The 10,639-nt window shown below is 44.4% G+C and overlaps 1 long non-coding RNA gene across 1 annotated transcript; it reads left to right on the top strand.

The window, feature by feature from the left end:
• Positions 1-606: 606 nt before the first annotated feature.
• On the top strand, positions 607-10,131 carry LOC115944147 (uncharacterized). The gene is made up of 3 exons (XR_004078725.2): positions 607-1,224; positions 6,193-6,314; positions 8,771-10,131. It is a non-coding gene; the product is annotated as an uncharacterized LOC115944147 (long non-coding RNA).
• Positions 10,132-10,639: the final 508 nt, after the last annotated feature.

Below are 10,639 nucleotides of genomic sequence, written 5' to 3'. Positions count from 1 at the left end.
TTGGTTCAAATCCCGGCTTTGCACTTGCCAGCTGTGTGACCTTAAGAAAGTCACTTAACAACCTCGTGGCTCCATTTCCCTGGATATAAAATGAAGATAATAATACTGACACCCACGAGATGTTATAAAGCAGAGATCATCATGTACAATGGCTGGCACCAAGTAAACACCAGAGGAGTATCAATCCCTCCACTCCCTCTGTAATGCAAGCTTCGGTAAATGACATTGGGTTTATTTGAGTCATTATTCTGCTTCCCTGGTTCAGAAACTAACCCCCTAATTAATTCTCCAAATTAATGTTCCAGAATATCAAAATTAGAAGGCACTTTTCTATCACCTTGTTCAACCCATCCATTTTGCAGAGGATGAAACTGAGGCCTGCAGGGTTTGGGGGCCTTGTTTAAAAGCCTGCTATTTCTTCTCTGTTGCTCTTTGCCCTGCACCTCGTTAATCATCACCTTTTTGAAGTCTATGTTTACAAATCCTCGCTAATGTTTAGTTGTTTGCATCTCCAGTATTATTTTGTGAGGTGTTGCCACATGGGGTTATTTTAGGTCTTTGGCAATGGTCTCCCAAAAGGGCAATGCGGTGGATTCCTCACAGCTCTCCAGAGGCTCCAGGCTGGTGGTGCACGGCCACTGGCCCGGGGACCCAGATACTTCATTCTTGAGAGAGGATTCCTCTCTGGACACATTTGTCAGCTGGCAGAAAGGCATTCTTCCATGGCCAGGTGGTAAAGCTGGAGGGGAGAGTCTCCCAGAGGGTAGAACAGTTCAGTCGGCTTCCTGGCCTTTCATGTGTGGCTTTGCCAAGACCGTTGTGCTCGGGAGGAGGGAGGGGGCAACGCTCTCTCTGTCCCAACCCCAGGGTCTGTTGGAGATCCAGGGATTCAGAGGAGTATCTGTAGGGCCAGAGGCCTCACACAGCCTCCAGAATGTCATTGCCAGGCAGCTTGCCCTTTCCCGAAGAGTCGACCCAACAGTGCCTCTGTGAATAGGAAAGTTATGAAAAGAGCCCGATCAACACAGTCAGGAGGGCTCAACAGCTTCCAAAATTGTCCTCACCGTGTGAAATGCAGTAAGTTCTACCAGGGAACAGGACAGACGTGACTGAAACACCCTTCAGGCTTTGTCAGACCACAGTGCCCCCCGCAATACCGCTTTCATCCCCCGCCTCTGGGACAACCTCAGGAGAAGACCTCAAATTCTGAATGTTGACAGGCAGGTAAGCAGACACATCCGAATCTGGCTATGTGTGGGGTGGGGGAGAGAACAAGTTTGTGCAAGCTCCCAAGATGATACTGAGGAACTACCCCCAACCCGGGGGTTGCCAGATTTAACAAACAAAAACACAGGGCGCCCAGTGAAATGGGACTCTCAGACAAACACAATGAACACCTTTTAGCACTCTTATGGCCTATGTGATATTGGGTTCGTCCTTCTACTAGAAAAATGCGTTTGTCTGAAATTCAGATCTAACTGGGCATCATGTGTTTGGCAACTCTCCCACCCTTTCCGCCCTCAAACAGCAAAGTGACATTTTCAAATACCATTTTTAAAAAGCATACATTCACTGTTAAAAATGCAGAGAAATATGACAAATAAAATGAAAACCAGTCGTAATTTTACCACCCAGATTTGTTAACCAATGTTAACATGTTAACATTTTGATCTATTCCATATGTACATCTGTATGTGTGATTTATTGTCAGTCATATATTTATAAAATTGGGATTATACCAAGCATCCTAATATTTGGGTTTTATTATGCTTTTCCCCTATAGCATTACATGTATGTGCGTATGTGTGTGTGTGTGCATATAAAACATTTTATTTTAAATATCATTATATTTATATACTTACTACTCTATATTTTACTGTCTTTAAATATCATCCATTAGCAGGTCTTTTAATGGCTGAAAAATGCTCACTCGAATTCCTAGCATACAGGGGAGTGAGAGGAACAGAGCTTCTCAGACTCCTCCGTTTTGCAGACAGCAGTTAGCCATCAGATGCTTGCTGCACCAACACCCTGAACCATGCCAGCCCCATAGGAGGGATTCCAGAAATGCTTATTGATCAAGTGAATAAATAAATGAATGAAGCCCTTTCGGCCCTGGGAGCACCCTTAGCCCAAACACAATCCCCACATTGCCACGTACAGGCTCCTGCTGAACAGAAAAGGAGGTCGTCGGACTTCAGCCAGCAATGGACAAACCAGAGCTCAGCATTGTGGCCTTTGTGTTGAACCCTGGCAAAGTCCTGATTTTTCTTTAAATTTTACAGTCAGTAGCCATATACTGGTCCCATTGCAGGTTCTGTGGATACAGAAATGAACAGGATAGAGAATTACATTCATGTGAAATTGTATTAGTGTATGGTGGTGGTGGAGAGACAGACAATAAAAGAGTAAATAGATAAACATAATAATTGCATATAGTGATGAATGAGAACAAAAACTATTATAGCCACACAGCTTACTGTTCATGCTAACGCAATTAAACTATCTGGCACTCAGCATTAACATGACTGCAATACTCTGGAAAATTCCAGCCCCAAAAGATGAAGCTGCAAACAGTGTTACTGTTTGTGTTAGGAACTTGCTGAAAACCCATTTATCTGAACAGCAGATCAGGGTAGTCGTCCCCTTCTCTCAACAACTCAATTGGGCTGAATATTCTTCAAGGTTCCCTCCAAAGCCCACAGCTCACTGTGTTAATCAGTCCTTGACTATTCTGTCACACACTTTGCACAACTGCAATCGGGGCTCCCCATTGAAAGACCCATCATACACTAGACCCTCCAAATCCTATCAATATTCCACCCTTGACCTTTTCCTTCTGAGAAGCTTCTATGATTCCATCAAAGTGATAGTATCTCTTACTGCACTAAGCAATAAATTTGGCTTTGTGCAATCAGCAGGCTATTTCAGTAGTCTGTGTGGGAACCAGCAGTCAACATGAGTGGTAGGAAGGAAAAGAAAGCAGGGCCATTCAATCCATAGCGATGGAGGAGGGGCCAACAGCGGTGGTACTTTCATTGGGAAGCAAGCTTCTCAAATGGTAACATTTGAGCTGAGACTTGAAAGAAGAGAAGGATCTGGCCTAGCCATATCCTGGAGGCAAACCTTCCAAGCACTGGGAATAGTAAAAGGAGGAAGGTTGACAGCAGAGCAAAGGAGGTCCGAAGGTGGGGGGTAGATGGATGTCAGATGACGAAGCTGATTACAGATCCAATGAGTTGGATCTTATGCTAAGGGTGACTTTAAAAGCTGGAGGATTAAAGCTGCATTCCTGCATCCATCCCTCTGGTCAATGAACATGACTTCAGATCCCTCTCCTGCTTGGCATTCTTGGGTACCAACAGCGCTAGAGATTTAGCGTTCTAGAGAAAAGACAGATACAAATAGCCAGGACTCAGAAAACCAATTCCTGCACATTGGAGGAAGTATGGGAAGGAAACAAGGACCCGTAAGCACAGAACCAGAGGAGGTGGCCCTTCCTCGGCATGGTTCTGGCTCCCATATCCCTTGGGTTCCACAGAAGCGTGGTTTGCCTGGTGGCAGCTTCCAGGCCCCAGGGTACATGAGGCACTGCACAAAACCCAGGCCCGGGACTCCCCCAGGGCTTTTATCTATGCACCTCAGGACCAAGCATAGTACCTGGCATCCAGTAGGTGCTCCATGAATGTCGGAATTGACGGTCTGCTTTTTAGGTATTTCTATTCCATCCAACAGCTGTTTTGAAATTTGCACAGAACTATATATATTATTAAAACATGAAAAAAATGAGGAAATCAGAGGAAGAAAATGCAAAGAGAAGGGAAGCGAGATAAAATTAGGGTTAACGTGAATGGTTAAAACCTCTAATGAGTCGTTTTGAATAGAACTACTTCTAGCAGCTGGTGCAAAGAGCGCAAAGTTCAGCTGCTAGATTCACAGAAACAAAATTAAGGACAATAACAATAAGCTTTGTTAGGGGGCTTAGGAAAGGCCCAGCTCTTTCTAGCACTGAGTCAAGGAAATTTTTTTATGAGTCTTCATAAAGAGATTCTCTGTGAGATAGTATATAACAACACCCCTAAGACAACACAGTTGTGAGTTTCGAAGAGCTGTTTCTTGGAACACCCCCGGGGGAGAATTATCGAGGCATATCTGAACAAAATCCCATCAAGGAGACGGGCCAGGGAGGAATTCTCATCCGCCAGTTGCTGGTGATGACCGTGTAGGACCCTAGAGGGGTTGGGGGAGGCTGGGGAGCAGTGGAAGGTCAAGCTGGCGGGGACCCCATAGTGTCTGAGTTTGGTGGAGCCGGGCGCGTGCATACATCCTGCACACCTCTGGAGAGGAGTCACTCAGAATGCAGGGGACACCGTCCCTTCACGCCTTTGTGCAGCAAGTTTCTGCCCTCCTAGACCAAAACGAGGGGGAGGGAAGCATCCAGAGAGGAGGGATTTGTAACGAGGGGAGAATCTTCATGAAGTGCGATAGTAAACACCTCATATTTCAACTCTGTGAAGAAAGCATCTCCTGGCAGACACGCTCACAAAAATGTGTGCAGTTTGTGGAGGGTTCGTCCAGGGCCCGCTGGCGACTCCACCGGGGTCCTCCCATTTCCTGGGCCATAAAAACGAGGAGACGGGCCAGGAAGCCGTTGGCTCTGGCTGCGAGTGTGTGCCCCCGGCTAGAGCTCCCCTGGAATTAGCAAGGGCGGACGCCTCCGCGGCGGTCGCGTCCAGGGCAGACCCCCAATCGCTTCTTCATGGCGGCGGACGCTTGGTTTGGAAAAGAAAAAATCATGACGAAATCAAAACAGAAATTAACATCTCTTTTTTAAATGGTGTCTTTTGGGAATGATCGTAAACACAGTTTAAATTCATTGGATGTTCTACCCAGATCTGTGCTCTGATGAGATCAAGCGCTTGAGGGGAGAGAGCTTTATCTTTTTGTAAGCGTATATTGTCTTCTTGGACCCTGACATCGCTTTCAGATGGGAAAATGGAGGCTGGGTGAAGGTTAAGTGACTTCTCCCAGGCCACACTAGATGGCTCCTAAATCCTGTCTCCCACCTCCTAGCTGAGGGCTCTTTCCGTGAAATGACGTCTGGGGACCTGGTTCCGTGCCCCACACTACTAGTAGGAGCCCAATAAACATTCATTTCCCCACCGCTTACTGCCCTCTGCTTTTCTGTGAAAGAGATGCTCTTAGATTGAGGGCTTCGAGTGCAGCTGCTTCCCTAGTCTTACCTACGATTGCCACTTGGCCCACGTATCTGCTTTCCGTGAGTTCCAAGGGTCAAACACGCGAGCTTCATGAAATGTCTCATAAGCCAATGAGGGCGGTAGAAGGCGGTCGAGCCTCCAATCTAGGAGGTTGGCGTGAAAAATCCCCTCTGAGCCCTCTGCCCCAGCCCTGTCGCTGACTCTGTGCTCCCAGCCCTGTCACCGTGTCTCTCTTTTTCATCCAGAGTTACAAGGATTTTGTGAAATGCTCACATCTGAACTATCGACGCCACGGGCTGCACATTTGGGTGACGAATAGGAGGCAAGAAAGACACGCATAAATTCTCAGACAATAAGGGCAAAGAAAATAAATTCTTTAGGTGACAATAAGGGGGTGGTGGAATTTATCAGCACGATTATTGTGCTAGATTTGTACTGTGTTCAGCTTAGATTGGAAAGTCAACAACACGCACCATTTGGGATACTCTGTATGGGATCAGGCTCCTTCCATTAGGCATATAATTTAATAATTGTTTCGGGCTTAGGAATACATTCTAACTTCATATTATGTACATGTCTGTTTTAAGTGCTCTTGTAGGGCAGGGGCAGGAGGGGCTGGAGGGTGCGGGTAGGGCAAAGACACTGTGCCAACAGATGCAGACCCTAAGGAGATGATTCTCAAGGCATATGTCTCTTAAAGGTCCACCTGTTGAATAAACAGACCTAGCTCAGGGAGGGTTGCCTGGAAATATTTTTATAGTAATTTTTTCATAGCAGAAGGAGGACATGGATAACCTGCAGGGAACTCAGGTGAACAGTAAATTGATCAGTGCTCTAAGTATCAGAAAAGAGACCAAGGTCCTTTCACATGATTTCAGCATCAAGGGTTGGAATAAAGAAGGTCTCACCTTCTAGGAACCAGAACACTTTACCAACCAGACTGGGCCATTCCTTGACATTTGTCTCTTTGCAGACTCTGATCCCCGAGTCAACTTCTAGCCAGCAAATTCTCCAAATATGATTACCTCCAGTATATGAGCTCATTTCTCTGCACTTACTCCCAAATGGTCGACATCGATTTGCGACATTAATGAAGTAAGTACCCAACTATCCTTGTTCATGAGCTATTACCTCGGTATTGATTGTAGCTTTAATTGACAATTACTTGAATGGGCTGGGCTATACTGAGCTTTTATTAATTTTCCATGGTGATGCTCATTACTAAACTTCATTGCAATTGTGTAACAATGTACATTCCCCACTGTGGCTAACTGAACTGGAAAATTCCACTGGCCATTTCCCAAACCTCTTTATCCTGGAAAATAAAGAATTTGGTATTGTTAAATTTGCTATCAGGATTCTAGACCTCGATTCTGTGGGAAGAGAATTGGCTGTGAAAATAAATAGAATTTGGTACATTATTTTTCCTTCGCTGTTGTTTCAGAGAACATGCGGTACCCACAGATTTTATTCTACCCCATGCTGCCTAGAGAAACAGTGAACCCCATATAAAATTATATTCGTTCTTCTTTCTCCCTTTTTTCTTTTTTTTAGAACTAGGAGTGGGGAAGAGACAGCGAGGTAGAGGAGATTTTGTGGTTTTGGGAAAGAGTGGTTTGGGTTTCTGGGGGAGGTAAATGGAGGGAAGGTAAATTGATGAGGGGCAGACCCATCTCTGTGTCATCACGAAGGAACATTTATGCTCCGTTCTTAGGCAGAGCAATGGAATGCAGAGACCTCCCCTTGTGTCTGCCAACTCTCAGTTGCCTTCAGCTCAAAATGATCCTTATTCCAAAGTGGCATATTGGGGGGACACGCTGGGGGGGATATCCTGCTTCCCTCCAAAGGTGATTCAGAAATGTGACTTATGGTATCTGATTGAGCCAGAGCAATGGTTATAATGTGACATAAATTGATTAGAGTTGGAATTTACTTTGTTATGAGCTAATTAATGGAGATGTTCCTCTAGTTTTCTAGGAGAGTGAGTAGTGTAGCAGAAAGGTTTGTCCATGAAGGAGCTATGGAATTCTTGGTGTGGCTGTTCTAGAATTATAACTAGTGAATATCCACAAAAATTTCAGGAAAAATGTTGATTGGCATTCAGCAAATTCAACTTTCAGTTAATTGGACAGGTGCCATTTTTGTTCGTTTTGTTTTGTTGGTCATTACACACTCATGAGATGTCAGGGATAGGAAAGCTAACTCCTATTAGAGAGGATGTTTTGAAAGACAAGAATTAACAGAGATGAGTTTACTTTGAGTGCGATCATCTTTGCCTTGTATGAAAGGCTGTGTAGTATAGTGGAAAATGCCCTTCACTAGGAATCAAAATCCTTATGGCTTCATGCCTCTGGACCTCATCATAAAATGAGAGGCTTGGCCCGTTATAACCCCCGAGGGGCTTTTTATGCTCTTAAATGCCACAGTTTTGGTCTTCAGACACTGAGTTGTGTGAAGGTAAGATAATGGAAAGAGCATTGCTCTGGAAGGCCAGAGCACTGCTTTGAGTTGTCGTTTCCCCAGCCAGCTGTGTGCTCTTGGAGAAGTCACTTCCCCTTCCTGGGTCCCACCTTCCTCCTCTATACCATGAGGTGCTACTGAGCCAGTAGCCTGAATGATCCTTTCCCTTTCCAGGTTCTTCAGTTCAACATGGTAAACAATGGTTCCTGCTGTAGTTACTTCTATGTGCAGACTTGGGGAGTCTCTAGTACCCAGTTATTTGATTAAACACGAATCTGGGTGTCACTGTGAAGATTGTCTTGTAGATGTGGTTGACATCCACACTCAGGTGGCTGGACGTAAAGGAGATTATGCTCAATCATGTGGACAGGCCTTGTCCAATCCACTGGAAGTTCTTAAGAGCAAAAACGGAGGTTTCCTGGAGAATAAAAAGTTCTGCCCCAAGACTGCAACTTGAACTCCTGCCTAAGTTTTGATCTTTCCAGACTGCCCTGTGCCAGCCCCCACAATTATTTAAGCCAATTGCTTAAAATAAATCTCTTAGTATACACACATATAAATACACATTTATCTCTTTGGTTCTGTTTCTCTGGGAAACCCTGACTGATACAGCTCTCCGGGTGAGAAGATAAATTTGGGGCCATCAAAGGAAAATGTGCTGATATTTCTTCTCCTTGCTGTGGTAGGAGGAGGGACAGAAATATGGAGCCCAGGTTCCCTCAGTGGCTATAGTCAGCCCACAAACATTTTTTCTGGGGCTTACACAGTTTATTTCTTTTGAATTAGTTGACAACATTTAAACAGAAGGAGATATCACTTAAAGTGTGACTTTCTCTTTCTCTTAAATAATTGGAGGTCGGGCAACCTGAGGCCTATATTCCTACATATTCCTACGAGCGAATAATCAGCTTGAACTAAATCCTCAAACTGCCCCTGGGGCAGTCGTCGCCCTGGGGATACACAAAGGTTTTCCAAGGAATATCAATTTCCAGACACTCAACTTCCATATGTTCTCATTTCTAAGGCTGATCTGCTTGGCAACCTGCTTGCCTTCTGAGCCCTCACATTTGTTCTCTCTCTCTCCCTCTCAGGTCCCCTTTATGATCACCCTTGTCCCACCTCACAGTAGATGTGGAAATAATGCTGCCCAGCTATTCCTTCTACAAAGGACTTGCCTATGGTGGGCTGAAAGATGACCCCCAAAAGATATGTCCATCTGGAACCTCAGAATGTTACTTATATGGAATAAAGGTTTTTGTATATTATTAATTCCTGGATTACAGTAGATCATCAATCCAGTGACAAATGTCCTAATAAGAAGCTGAAGGACAGAAAACAGCTACAGAGATACAGAAGGGAGGCCATGTCAAGACAGACAGAGAGCAGAGTGATGAGTCTCCAAGTCAAGGGGCACCAAGGGGTGCCGGGAGCCAGCAGGACCTGCAAGACAGGCGTGGAACAAATTCTCCCCCAGAGCCTCCAGAAGGACCCACCCCTGCTGACAGCTTGATTTCGGACTTCTGGCCTGCAGAACTATGAGAGAATAAATTTCTGTGACTTGAAGCCACCAAGTTGGCGGACCTAGAAAATGAATTTATTCCTCTCTGTGGGGAGCTCCTTCAGGGCTGGCCTCAGCTGCAGGGGGCCACCCTGACTGCAGTCACACCCTTCCCAGGACAGCCCCACATCTGGAGACGGGGCATGTGGGGTACCTGTCTCCAAGACAACTCCGAGGGGCAGTGTTCACTTCAGAGCAGCCTGCTGGGGAGCTGTCACCAGTTTCCTCTCATGCAGGCTTGCTTCCTCTTCCTTCTTTGCACGTGTATTGATCTTGAGAAAACATCCCGCTCCCCACGTTCTGTCTCAGCATCTGCTTCCAGAGAACTCAACCTGCTATGCAAAAGCAATGCACCCTTTTGACCCATCTCAGGTTTACTACCGTGCATTGCCTCAGAGTATTACAATTCCCTGGAGGACAATCAGACAACTCCAAGTATTGATGTTGATGTTGCTCTAACAAAAGAGTTTCTATTCCCATTTACTTATTTATATAAACCAGTTTTCTCAGCATTTATATCTGTAAACTTCAAACATAGGAACAGGTTTGGTGCGGAACCTTACCTCATCTTAGGTAATATTCATCCGTGCATATGTGAAATAATTGGAAGAAATAAAATGCCATCTATCTCGTATAGGTAGGCGTTTTAAATAAAATTTTAGTTTTATGATGAATATGATTCAGAAAAATTTACAAATATATTTAGGTTATTTTAATCAATTTTCCCAGAAGAAAAATATTTTAACTCCTATGGCCTGATGGTCACAGGAAATTATTTTAATTTGTATTTTTATTTATGTTGCAGAGAAGTATGGAGTGTGATGAATAAAACACTTTAAATCAAACATTATAGTTGAATAAAATTTTGTGGGGGAAGAGTAATTAAAATATGAATTCAGGGAGAAAAAGGAAGTAAAATTTCTGTTTTTCAAATAAGAACTTGTTTGTGTATTCTTTTTATGGTTGATGGTGGTTATCAAATTGGTGTGGGGTCTAAACTCTATTGGAGTGATGGAAATTATTTATTTTAAAGTGTTACCCTTTACAGTACACTACTAGTTACCTTTTAAGAAATAACTATTAAGCATATGATTAAAAATTTTAGATGTTAACCTAACAATCTGATAAGAGGTACATGGTTTTCCAAAAATTTGGGGCATGTTCATGACTACCACTGATTTGCTCTGCCTGCTGGCACCTGTAGGCAGTTTGGTCTCTTGACTCCTGCCTTCGCTAAAGAGCAGAACAACTCTGCTAAAGCCTGTGTTAGTCCCCAAGTACAGTTTCTGGGAGCATTAGCCCCACTCCCCTGCCCAGATCTCTGATGAACTGACATTTCTGCCAGGGAGGAAGGGATGAGATACAGAGGAGGGGTTGCTTTTTCTAATTCTCGTAAAAACTC

The sequence above is a fragment of the Leptonychotes weddellii genome, chromosome 6, assembly GCF_054177405.1.
Source record: "Leptonychotes weddellii isolate Sample4059 chromosome 6, ASM5417740v2, whole genome shotgun sequence".
NCBI classification, from domain to species: Eukaryota; Metazoa; Chordata; class Mammalia; order Carnivora; family Phocidae; genus Leptonychotes; species Leptonychotes weddellii.
The sequence above is the reverse complement of the archived record's forward strand: the minus strand, read 5'-3'. Positions and strand labels throughout refer to the sequence as shown.